General features: G+C 50.6%; 1 long non-coding RNA gene across 1 annotated transcript; it reads left to right on the top strand.

Moving 5' to 3' along the window:
• The first annotated feature begins 6,937 nt into the window (after positions 1 to 6,937).
• LOC116956289 (uncharacterized) lies at positions 6,938 to 12,704 on the top strand. Its single transcript, XR_004404979.2, has 3 exons — positions 6,938 to 7,941; positions 9,450 to 9,806; positions 10,862 to 12,704. It is a non-coding gene; the product is annotated as an uncharacterized LOC116956289 (long non-coding RNA).
• Positions 12,705 to 13,287: the final 583 nt, after the last annotated feature.

Here is a 13,287-nt window from a genome sequence, read left to right as displayed (position 1 = left end):
CTCTCTAGTGGACTCTCTAGTAGACTGTCTAGTGGACTCTCTAGTGGACCCTCTGTAGGACTCTCTAGTGGACTATCTGTAGGACTCTCTAGTAGACTCTCTAGTGGACTCTCTAGTGGACTCTCTAGTGGACTCTCCAGTGGACTCTCTAGTAGACTCTCTAGTAGACTCTCTAGTGGACTCTCTAGTGGACTCTCTAGTAGACTCTCTAGTGGACTCTCTGTAGGACTCTTTAGTAGACTCTCTAGTGGACTCTCGGTAGGACTCTCTGTAGGACTCTCTAGTCGACTCTCTAGTGGACTCTCTAGTGGACTCTCTAGTGGACTCTCTAGTAGACTCTCTAGTGGACTCTCTGTAGGACTCTCTGTAGGACTCTCTAGTGGACTCTCCAGTGGACTTTCTAGTTGACTGTCTAGTAGACTCTCTAGTGGACTCTCTAGTGGACTCTCTAGTGGACTCTCTAGTGGACTCTCTAGTTGACTCTCTAGTGGACTCTCTAGTAGACTCTCTAGTGGACTCTCTAGTGGACTCTAGTGGACTCTCTAGTGGACTCTCTAGTAGACTGTCTAGTGGACTCTCTAGTAGACTCTCTAGTAGACTCTCTAGTGGACTCTCTATAGGACTCTCTAGTGGACTCTCTGTAGGACTCTCTAGTGGACTCTCTAGTGGACTCTCTAGTGGACTCTCTAGTAGACTGTCTAGTGGACTCTCTAGTAGACTCTCTAGTGGACTCTTTAGTAGACTCTCTAGTGGACTCTCTAGTAGACTCTCTAGTGGACTCTCTAGTGGACTCTCTGCAGGACTCTTTAGTGGACTCTCTAGTAGACTCTCTAGTAGACTCTCTGTAGGACTCTCTAGTGGACTCTCTAGTGGACTCTCTGTAGGACTCTCTAGTAGACTCTCTAGTGGACTCTCTAGTGGACTCTCTGCAGGACTCTTTAGTGGACTCTCTAGTAGACACTCTAGTAGACTCTCTATTAGACTCTCTGTAGGACTCTCTAGTGGACTCTCTAGTGGACTCTCTAGTGGACTCTCTAGTAGACTCTCTAGTGGACTCTCTAGTGGACTCTCTAGTGGACTCTCTAGTAGACTCTCTAGTAGACTCTCTAGTGGACTCTCTAGTGGACTCTCTAGTAGACTCTCTAGTAGACTCTCTAGTGGACTCTCTAGTGGACTCTCTGTAGGACTCTCTAGTGGACTCTCTAGTGGACTCTCTAGTGGACTCTCTAGTAGACTCTCTGTAGGACTCTCTAGTGGACTCTCTAGTGGACTTTCTGTAGAACTCTCTAGTAGACTATCTCATGGACTCTCTAGTGGACTCTCTGCAGGACTCTCTAGTAGACTCTCTGTAGGACTCTCTAGTGGACTCTCTAGTGGACTCTCTAGTGGACTCTCTAGTAGACTCTCTAGTGGACTCTCTAGTGGACTCTCTGTAGGACTCTCTAGTGGACTCTCTGTAGGACTCTCTAGTATACCCTCTAGTGGACACTCTAGTGGACTCTCTAGTAGACTCTCTAGTGTACTCTCTAGTGGACTCTCTAGTAGACTCTCTAGTAGACTCTCTGTAGGACTCTCTAGTAGACTCTCTAGTAGACTCTCTCGTGGACTCTCTAGTGGACTCTCTGCAGGACTCTCTAGTAGACTCTCTGTAGGACTCTCTAGTGGACTCTCTAGTGGACTCTCTAGTGGACTCTCTAGTAGACTCTCTAGTGGACTCTCTAGTGGACTCTCTGTAGGACTCTCTAGTGGACTCTCTGTAGGACTCTCTAGTAGACTCTCTAGTGGACACTCTAGTAGACTCTCTAGTAGACTCTCTGTAGGACTCTCTAGTAGACTCTCTAGTAGACTCTCTAGTAGACTCTCTAGTAAACTCTCTGTAGGACTCTCTAGTAGACTCTCTGTTGGACTCTCTAGTGGACTCTCTAGTGGACTCTCTAGTGGACTCTCTAGTAGACTCTCTGTAGGACTCTCTAGTAGACTCTCTAGTAGACTCTCTAGTAGACTCTCTAGTAGACTCTCTGTAGGACTCTCTAGTAGACTCTCTGTTGGACTCTCTAGTGGACTCTCTAGTGGACTCTCTAGTAGACTCTCTAGTAGACTCTCTGTAGGACTCTCTAGTAGACTCTCTAGTGGACTCTCTAGTGGACTCTCCAGTGGACTCTCTAGTGGACTCTCTAGTAGACTCTCTAGTGGACTCTCCAGTGGACTCTCTAGTGGACTCTCTAGCAGACTCTCTAGTGGACTCTCTAGTAGACTCTCTGTAGGACTCTCTAGTGGACTACCTGCATGACTATCTAGTAGACTCTCTGTAGGACTCTCTAGTGGACTCTATGTAGGACTCTCTAGTAGACTCTCTAGTGGACTCTCTAGTAGACTCTCTAGTGGACTCTCTAGTAGACTCTCTAGTGGACTCTCTATTGGACTCTCTAGTAGACTCTCTAGTGGACTCTCTAGTAGACTCTCTAGTGGACTCTCTAGTAGACTCTCTGTAGGACTCTCTAGTACACCCTCTAGTAGACTCTCTAGTAGACTCTCTAGTGGACTCTCAAGTGGACTCTCTAGTGGACTCTCTAGTGGACTCTCTGTAGGACTCTCTAGTGGACTCTCTAGTGGACTCGCTGTAGGACTCTCTAGTGGACTCTCTGTAGGACTCTCTAGTAGACTCACTAGTAGACTATATGTAGGACTCTCTAGTGGACTCTCTAGTAGACTCTCTAGTGGACTCTCAAGTGGACTCTCTAGTGGACTCTCTAGTGGACTCTCTAGTAGACTCTCTAGTGGACCCTCTAGTAGACTCTCTAGTGGACTCTCTAGTGGACTCTCTGTAGGACTCTCTAGTAGACTCTTTAGTAGACTCTCTGCAGGACTCTCTAGTGGACTCTCTAGTAGACTCTCTAGTGGACTCTCTAGTAGACTCTCTATAGGACTCTCTGTAGGACTCTCTAGTGCACTCTCTAGTGGACTCTCTAGTGGACTCTCTAGTGGACTCTCTAGTAGACTATCTATTGGACTCTCTAGTAGACTCTCTAGTGGACTCTCTAGTGGACTCTCTCTAGGACTCTCTGTAGGACTCTCTAGTGCACTCTCTGTAGGACTCTCTAGTATACCCTCTAGTGGACACTCTAGTGGACTCTCTAGTAGACTCTCTAGTGTACTCTCTAGTGGACTCTCTAGTAGACTCTCTAGTAGACTCTCTGTAGGACTCTCTAGTAGACTCTCTAGTAGACTCTCTCGTGGACTCTCTAGTGGACTCTCTGCAGGACTCTCTAGTAGACTCTCTGTAGGACTCTCTAGTGGACTCTCTAGTGGACTCTCTAGTAGACTCTCTAGTGGACTATCTAGTGGACTCTCTGTAGGACTCTCTAGTGGACTCTCTGTAGGACTCTCTAGTAGACTCTCTAGTGGACACTCTAGTAGACTCTCTAGTAGACTCTCTAGTAGACTCTCTGTAGGACTCTCTAGTAGACTCTCTAGTAGACTCTCTAGTAAACTCTCTGTAGGACTCTCTAGTAGACTCTCTGTTGGACTCTCTAGTGGACTCTCTAGTGGACTCTCTAGTGGACTCTCTAGTAGACTCTCTGTAGGACTCTCTAGTAGACTCTCTAGTAGACTCTCTAGTAGACTCTCTAGTAGACTCTCTGTAGGACTCTCTAGTAGACTCTCTGTTGGACTCTCTAGTGGACTCTCTAGTGGACTCTCTAGTAGACTCTCTAGTAGACTCTCTGTATGACTCTCTAGTAGACTCTCTAGTGGACTCTCTAGTGGACTCTCCAGTGGACTCTCTAGTGGACTCTCTAGTAGACTCTCTAGTTGACTCTCCAGTGGACTCTCTAGTGGACTCTCTAGCAGACTCTCTAGTGGACTCTCTAGTAGACTCTCTGTAGGACTCTCTAGTGGACTACCTGCATGACTATCTAGTAGACTCTCTGTAGGACTCTCTAGTGGACTCTATGTAGGACTCTCTAGTAGACTCTCTAGTGGACTCTCTAGTAGACTCTCTAGTGGACTCTCTAGTAGACTCTCTAGTGGACTCTCTATTGGACTCTCTAGTAGACTCTCTAGTGGACTCTCTAGTAGACTCTCTAGTGGACTCTCTAGTAGACTCTCTGTAGGACTCTCTAGTAGACCCTCTAGTAGACTCTCTAGTAGACTCTCTAGTGGACTCTCAAGTGGACTCTCTAGTGGACTCTCTAGTGGACTCTCTGTAGGACTCTCTAGTGGACTCTCTAGTGGACTCGCCGTAGGACTCTCTAGTGGACTCTCTGTAGGACTCTCTAGTAGACTCTCTAGTAGACTATCTGTAGGACTCTCTAGTGGACTCTCTAGTAGACTCTCTAGTGGACTCTCAAGTGGACTCTCTAGTGGACTCTCTAGTGGACTCTCTAGTAGACTCTCTAGTGGACCCTCTAGTAGACTCTCTAGTAGACTCTCTAGTGGACTCTCAAGTGGACTCTCTAGTGGACTCTCTAGTGGACTCTCTGTAGGACTCTCTAGTGGACTCTCTAGTGGACTCGCTGTAGGACTCTCTAGTGGACTCTCTGTAGGACTCTCTAGTAGACTCTCTAGTAGACTATCTGTAGGACTCTCTAGTGGACTCTCTAGTAGACTCTCTAGTGGACTCTCAAGTGGACTCTCTAGTGGACTCTCTAGTGGACTCTCTAGTAGACTCTCTAGTGGACCCTCTAGTAGACTCTCTAGTGGACTCTCTAGTGGACTATCTGTAGGACTCTCTAGTAGACTCTTTAGTAGACTCTCTGCAGGACTCTCTAGTGGACTCTCTAGTAGACTCTCTAGTGGACTCTCTAGTAGACTCTCTATAGGACTCTCTGTAGGACTCTCTAGTGCACTCTCTAGTGGACTCTCTAGTGGACTCTCTAGTGGACTCTCTAGTAGACTATCTATTGGACTCTCTAGTAGACTCTCTAGTGGACTCTCTAGTGGACTCTCTCTAGGACTCTCTGTAGGACTCTCTAGTGCACTCTCTAGTGGACTCTCTAGTGGACTCTCTAGTGGACTCTCTAGTGGACTCTCTGTAGGACTCTCTGTAGGACTCTCTAGTGCACTCTCTAGTGGACTCTCTAGTGGACTCTCTAGTGGACTCTCTAGTGGACGCTCTTTAGGACTCTCTAGTGGACTCTCTGTAGGACTCTCTAGTGGACTCTCTAGTGGACTCTCTAGTGGACTCTCTAGTGGACGCTCTTTAGGACTCTCTAGTGGACTCTCTGTAGGACTCTCTAGTAGACTCTCTGTAGGACTCTCTAGTGGACTAGATAGTGGACTCTCTAGTGGACTCTCTAGTGGACTCTGCACGACTCTCTGCAAGGCTCTGCCGGACTCGAGCTGGACTGGGAACCAGGGAAGGGGGGCACACGGCGGCTTTCCCGTGATGTTGGGCACGATGTCCGACGTTCCGTTTCACGTGGTCGGGGGAGGGGGGGGGGCTTGTTCAGTACCTGTTCAGCTGGTGCTGTACGATCCGAAAACGAGAAACTGGATCGCGTCCTCAGTTCAACGCCTGACCACGGCTAACGTCAGTGGCGAGTGATAACACCCCATCTCCCTTCACCCGCCCGCACTTGCGAGCATGGTGAAGTATGTTTGAACAGCCCTCACAACGCAACACGGGGAGGTCTACTTTGACAGAGGCCTCTAACCGGTACAAAGGCACATTATTATTATTATTTGGCTGATATACATTTCCACATGACCATCCACTTCGTTGAGCTATCATTTGCGACCAGGTTGCTTCTGAAAACGAAGCTCAGTGGGCCTTACCTGGTAAAATAAAAAAATGGTAAAAAAAAAGAATTGTGATTTGCTTTTCTGTATGGTTTGTTGTAAATTTCTAACATGCCCAAACGGGACATCTGTGAAAAAGAGCTTCATAGCTTTTCGGATTCCTCATGCAGTATAAATAAAGATTCTGATTATGTTTGTGCTAGGGGGCTGTTAACCCAAAATCGTTTGGACATTTTTGGTATGTAGAAAAAAATCAGCTGTCGGTAATTTGTTTGTCTGGGGTTGGCGGATCAGTGGAAGATGGAAACGCCGTCTCATTAAGCGATCCGTGTCAACTGCTTACGCTCTGGCTCGCTCGCCGGTGTCACCGCGTGAATAATGGAGGAGGCAAAACATGAAACAGGGCACCTGGGAAAGAGACTCGGAAAAGTGAAACTCGAGCCATACTTAAGGAGTGTCCCGCGTAAGGGGCCCAGACACTGAACAGCCACCGGATCGCGTCACTGCCCAAGGCGGCTGCACGCACAGCGCCGTCAGGGGAAATCTGCTGCGTGTGATGCGATGACTGCGGCCGTGTGGGCCAGAAGGCCGATTGAGCGACTCGCCATCGCAAGGTCGTGAGTTCAAATCGTGGCTGGGGTTGAGTCAACCCACATCATCCTAAATTAAGTAAAATGTATTTTCCGATGGATAAACTTGACCCTGCCAGAGGAATGTGAAACCTTAACCACTGGCTAAGAGCTGGGAACAGCCGATGAGCCCCAATGCTCTCGTGAACAGGAACTCACTCCGGCTCCATCGCTGCGTTGAGAGGAGAAGGTGCCAGGTGGATCACTGCATCGCAGGATCGTGAGACGTGGCGGTAATCTGGGGAGGCCTCCTTCATCCAGAAGTGGGTCGACCATGGCTGACGATTATTAATTTCTGCATCAAATGTTATTTACTTTTACTGAAATTTAACTGGGGTTTGTGTACTTTTGGAGTATTCTAACGTCAACCAAAAGAAATGGTGTTAAAAACACATTACCGCGAAGTGGCTTTGGTAATGTCCATTACCTTAGCTCCACATTGCAGCTGTCAACGCTGCTGTACCTAGGAGTCGTTATTTATTACACAGACAGAAAAACCCCACAACGACCTCGCATGCACCTCTCTCACATACCGGCTCCGAACGTACCCCTACACCCCACCAACACAAGCGCGCATCCCACACAAATACAAAGATTTCCCTACAGTCTTTAACAGACTATTGGGGTAAGGGCTGTCAACGAGTACATATGAAGTCTGGCACGGAATACAAGGGGGTGGGTGACCGGCACCACGCCTGGCCGCCTTTGTCTCCCCAGTGGCGATGTTTACACCGCACCAGGTACTCGTTTGAGGCTGATTCGACCTAGGGGAGTTTCAGGACCGGTAACACATAATCGGCACTGGTGATGGTGACCATGAGCGAGAATCGAACTCGGATCGCCGGGGTTCGTAACGCAGCAAGTTTGCCATTACACAAGTGCACGCACACACGCACACACGCACGCACGTACATACGCACACGCACGCACGCACACACGCACACACGCACGCAATCACATTTGCGCAAGTACCTGCCCACACACTCGCATGCACCACACAGGGAGTGCAGATACCAATCTGAACCTCTTCAAATGTCACCCACACCCACGCAGCGCACGGCACACAAAGCTCGACACGCCTTATCAGATGGGAAGTGACATTCACGCGTCCACTGCCACGCATCCCCCATATCGGCAGCTGCACGCTCAACCTTTCGGGCAGCGAAGGGTGAGCGGGAGTCGTTTGTGCCTTTTAAAAAAAATGACCAAGAGTCACGTCGCCGATAAAAACAAAAAAAGTTTCGCGGCCGCAACTCAAAGCGTTTGACCCCGAAAAGGTCGGACTCCAAAGCGGAAGGGTCGGGCGCGATGCGCGCGATACGGCAGAGCTGAGACCGCGCACCGTGGGCTTGCGAGCGGCGTCTGCGGTGTCACCCGCACCAAAGACTCCACGTCCCGCCTGCTCCGCGGTGGACGTCAAAGATCCAGTGACGTCATTGGAAAACACGATGAGGTCATGTTTTCTGGCATCGCGGCACCGATTTACCGAATGCCATAACAATTACTCGCGAATTAGTCAATGGGAAAGTGGCGTGGCGACGGCGTCCCGCTGGCGGGAGACTGCCACTTGCAGGTCTACGCTTCGTGCACCTTGCGCTTTACAGGGACAGCTGTCGCTGGGGGGCCGCCTTGGCTAGGCCGCAGCAGGGCGTTTCGAGATGCATTGCATGGGAGACACGGAATGTGGAGACAGGGTACAGTGAGAGAGGTCCTGGGAAGCCCAACTCACCGTGTTCCCATTAGCATTTCAGCTGTGCTTTCGGCGGGGCTTAATTTCTCACTGAATGTTTTTTTCGGGTGGCCGATCGATGGCCCGGAGCGTGTGGCGCGTGACGGGAAGGCGCAGCGATGGCGATGTCCAGCGGACAAAATCAGCCGGGCGCGCGGAGAAAAACGTCGGACAACGTGCGGACCGACACGCGGTTCAGCCCAATAACGCGTAGGAGAGCTGTGAGGCACAGCACAGATCGCGTGTCGAGCAGATTCGTGAATGATGGCAAAGGGACGGCAGGCAGCGATGAACTCTGTGGGAGAAGAATGCTGTCAGCTACGAGAAGAGCTCAATGTGGGGCGAGCAGAACCTCGAGGCGGGGGAGGCTGGGGAGGCCAAGGGGGGTAGGTGGGGGGGGGGTAGAGGGCCCGGTGCGCACGCCAATCATTCAGGCCGGCATCTGGGTCCGTCCCGTGATCCGCTGTCAGTTCGCCCTGAATACTCAATGTAGGGTCGGAATTCACCGCGCCTGGCACGGGGCTGCGCGGTGACATCACCGCCACTTGGTGAAGAATGGCCCTCATTGTGGTGGAGCTCGCGAGTTGCAGGGGCGGGGGGGGGGGGGTCCATTGAGCGGGCATGGAAGTGCCGACGCCGGTGCGGTCCACACGGGAGACTTTTCTAAAACGGCGGAGAGGAAAGTGGAAGTCCACATTTCTTTTGGAGAATTTGGAAAATTAGCGCCTATCGGCGGTCGTAGGAGTGGGAAGTGTGCGTTCAATGATCTGTGACTTGGTGGATTTCCTAAAAAGTGTGTGGCTATCGCATGTGAAGAAAGTAAAGGGAAGAGCGCAGATAATTTAGAAGCCGTGTTTGTGGTGACTTTATTCATCAACTTTAACATCAACGTCTCGCGAGCAGCGCGCTGTGTGACGCCCAGCTGTATGGGGCGCTACATGAACAAAACTACTCTTTATTATTTGTGTAAAACCTTCCATTTGCTGAGAATTGTTCTCACAGTTGTGCGAAGTTCAATCTAGTCAAGTGTACTTTTATTTTATTCCGTTATATTATTCTCCCACTTGCACGGCACCTGACTCGAGTCCCAGCCACCACCCACACGAGGGACTCGAGAGTCCAAGTGAGGGGATACTTCATGAGCAGACCTTCATCCAGCAGTGGATTGACGGAGGAGTGTCAACCATTGAAGTCGTACCACTCTTCCCAAACCCCGTCAAATACGCTTGTGACGTCGCCCACATCGCCCGCCACTGCCACGCAGCATGACGAGATATCAACTAATTAGACACACTAATTAGACACTATATATGCATATTGTATTGTTCGGCGTTGTATGCTCGTGTTCGCAGGTGGCCGGGAAGGCGGAACGCGGCGTGTCCGTCGTTTTGATCACCTCCCGCGAAACAAAACCCGGCTCAGAGAGAGCCGTCCCTCGTCCGCAGTGGGACGAGATCGCACGTGGTTATGAGTCGGCGTTGACACCGGATGGTTTGGTGGGCCCAGGACTCAGAGGGCCCCTTGCCAACAGCGACTTCCCCACGAGAGAGCGTGAATCGACGAGCCCAGTGGAGCATCTTCGGCCTGTGTGTGGCGAACCGGAACCCAGCCCTCTACTGTGAACATCGCCGCCGCATTCGCGACTGCATAGCGTACATAACAAAGTCACGCGCTCAAGTTGCCAGAATTACGACCCAAACTCAGTCCCGGTAAAGCCTCATCAAGCACACGAATCGCAATATTGTAATCAACATACCTCACTCGATTTTTGCTCTCAATTTGTTAATCAGTCCAGACAATATCTAAATGTATCACTTGTTCATATACCGTAAATATTTACAGGATGTTTCCGCATCTCAACGATCGAGATTTTGTTTGTCCAAATAAAGTTTCTTAACAGAGAATAAAGGGTAATAATTAAGCTTCATAATTGCAACACGAATTCTGGACCTCAGCCACCCACACGGAGGCAGCTGGAGCCATTCCCCGCTTTGTGCTCATCTGTGTATCAGCTCCTGTCACCACATGACCCCCACTTTCATTTCCGCTGTTTAATGAAAGCCCTCTCAGCCCCCTCTATCTCCTCGCGCTATCTCCCTCTTTCTCTCTCTCTCTTCCCTCCCTCGCCTATCTCCACTATGCATCTCCATAACCAGTATATTGTATTTTTATTTTTTTTGCCAAGGGAGGTGGGGGGGGGCTCACAGCTATTTATGTCTCACGCGTCTCGGCCGTGACATCTCTATGCCGCTCGCTTGCTCGCAAAGGCAGATGGAGATACGGCGTGATGACATTCCTCTCCGCGTTATGCAATTTGTTGTGATCTCTGCGACAGGCCGGGAGGTGAGGCCTCGGGTAATCAGGCTCCTCTGTCTGTCCACACAAAGTCCGCCTCCCATGGGCTGTGCTGGATCACCGCGTTTTGTGTTTGCAGAGCGACTTTTCTGCACGCGACCTCAATCTTGAGTTTAGAAAAAATAAATACTTACACGCTTCTCTGTGTTCTTGGCATTTGTGCTGCTGACGAGGCACGGCGTGAGCAGCAGGTAATGGTGACCCACGAGTTGCCGTGAAGGGCCAGCGATGGGTCAGTGTCCTTATCGGGATAGAGGGTTTCCCCCTCTCAGATACAAAGGGTTCAAGATCGCTTGATTTACCCAGGGGAGCACTCACGTGACCAGGATAAATCTCGTTTGCAAGCGTAATTGACACAACATTCAACTCAAACACGTTCCAACACTGTTGCACATCCCTCCTGCCGTAGGAAAGAAGACTAAACAAGCATCAATGGAGCATTTCTGCTCGTGTTGGGATCCATCGTCCCTCGCCAGGCCTCCTTCTGGACAGGCGCGGCGCGCGTCACGGCGCGCGACGGTCCGCGAGCGGCACCGGGCGAGGCCCACACACGGTCGGGGACAAGTTCCGCGTCTACTTTCGACGGTCGATGGCGGGGCCGGGCCAGCCGGACGTCGGCTTGTTGAAGGCGAGCTGCGAGCTGCGCGCCCGGATGAAACCCTCCGTGTTGGGGAGTCCAGTGCGGGTCGTCACCGTGACGGTTGTGATCACACTTCCGATGGGTACGGCGACGAGGTTATATTTGTCAAATGCAATTGTAACAAATAAAAGAGGGGCGACACATCATGGGGTTAAGAAGATCTCGCAATACCTTAATATGGGAGAAGCACACCTCACTGGCATGTAGCTGACAAAACCCGGGACTATTGACGTTTAATGTCCCGGGAAGATTGAGAGATTTCTAAGATCAGCAGCTGCCTCCTCGACAAGAAGAGTCTCTTGGGAAAATCAGGACAGGTGGCAACTCTAGCGGAGTACCTGTGGGCTAGTCTTGTACTGTTATTGGCCCAACGGAAGTTAATTGTGCGATGGGGTCAGTACTGTCGTGCTATAAACACGACAGTGCAATCTGGACTCACGTGGCCTTCTAACACACGACCACATCTCAAGTGAATATAGATCTCGCGACTGACCGAGTGGACGTATAAGTTGGACCAGGAGCAGGGCTAAATTACAATCCACCCCCGTCACCCCCTCTTCTGTACCCTCCCTTATAATTAGCATTTCTCTGATGGAAAGGAAAGGTAATTAGGCAGTATATTTCACCGCAAATTATTCATTTATTCATTAGAGTCATGAACAGAGTGTTTGATGTCGCCTTAATTGATTAGACTATTTCAGGAATCAGTTTTGATGTCCAGATGTACTATTGTTGAGGCTTCAAAGGTTAAATTTAAAAACCATCCTGCGCACACGTTGCACAATCGCAGAGCCACAACATCCCCATCTCAGTTTCAGGTAACCCATCAGCCGGCCAAGGTCAATAAAATCAGTACTACTATGTGGGACGTTAACGGCGGTCGTCCCGTGCAGACTGGCCCCCGTCACGGGAATGTAGAATGTCCAGCACTGCACGGGGCAGCCAATGGAGTGACGTCTCTCACTGTAATCCTTTGGGCAGAAAGTCGGCGACTACGGGATGCCTGTCTCCCAATCACTGACCGACATTCTCATCATGACAACATAAGCAGACAATGCGCCTCCTTCAACATGCTGATGAGAAGCTGCACGTGGGAACCGTCGCGGGGTTCTCGTGTCCAGGTGATGAGTCAGCGATGGTGCCGTTTCTCTGTCTCAGTGACACTTTTGTTGTCCGGGTGCAGACGCGGCCGTGCGAAGGGGACACTGCTTTTATACAGCAAATGACACGTTTAATTTCTGATAATTTTAAAATTAATTTTGCGTGCATGACCAATAGTTGGTAGTTAAGTGAGTTACATTCGTTACGAACTATTAGTCCCTCAGCCTCTCTGGCCTGTCTCTCGCTCTCTGCTATCAGGAGTCATTGCCCGAAATGTCGTCCATCATAAATATGTTTACCTCTGCAAGGGCATTATTATTGACGTGTGTGTTGACTTGTTATCAGCGCACTGCTGCGGCACTGGTGGTTCATGAGACGCCCATCGTGGCCATGAGCGCGCCCCAGAGCCAGCGCCTTCGTTGGCGAGCGCCACGCCGCTCCACACCGGACTTGGTATGCGGTCGGCGTCGTTCTAGCACTGAGGTGGGTCCTGGCAGTCGTGTAGCCTGGTTTTAATAGGGGGTAGGGGTGGGGGGCTGGGTGGGGAGGGGGGCTGCCCTCCTCTCCCACAGATGTTAAAATGTTTACTTGAATGGGTCTTACCGCTCAACAAAGGGATCGTAAAAAACCGCGCTCCTAACGAGCTCCTGCGAAGGAGAGGGGAAGAAAGTGCAGCCCTCAGGGCCCTTGGCGAGTCTCTCTAACGAGGGCTCCCATTCAAGCAGCGTTCTGCGGGCCCGTGGGCCCGGCCAGTAATCCAGTTTTTTTGGAGCTCGGAAGAGATTAGGCCCAAGTTCCCCCGAGTTAATTGTGTGGATCGCCACTGCAGCCGCCACCCCTCCACCCCCCCGCACAAATGCCATATTGAGAGGAAGCAGAGGTCTCCAGGTGATTATGCCCGCGTCGTCGTTGAGATCTACAGTACTCGCCTGAGTGGTAACAGGGGAGCAGCCACTGTGGGCGGCTAAGAGACACTGAGAGGACGTCCTGGTGTGGCTCAAAGACCATCACAATATTTGGAACAAGCCCCGTTATTTTAAAGTGTATCTGGTCCGCCAGGCGACGTGACCGCCAGCCGTGCTGACGACGCAGTC

This window comes from Petromyzon marinus, chromosome 64, assembly GCF_048934315.1.
Source record: "Petromyzon marinus isolate PM22_M1 ecotype Great Lakes invasive population chromosome 64, UKy_Petmar_22M1.pri1.0, whole genome shotgun sequence".
Lineage (NCBI taxonomy): Eukaryota > Metazoa > Chordata > Hyperoartia > Petromyzontiformes > Petromyzontidae > Petromyzon > Petromyzon marinus.
The sequence above is the reverse complement of the archived record's forward strand: the minus strand, read 5'-3'. Positions and strand labels throughout refer to the sequence as shown.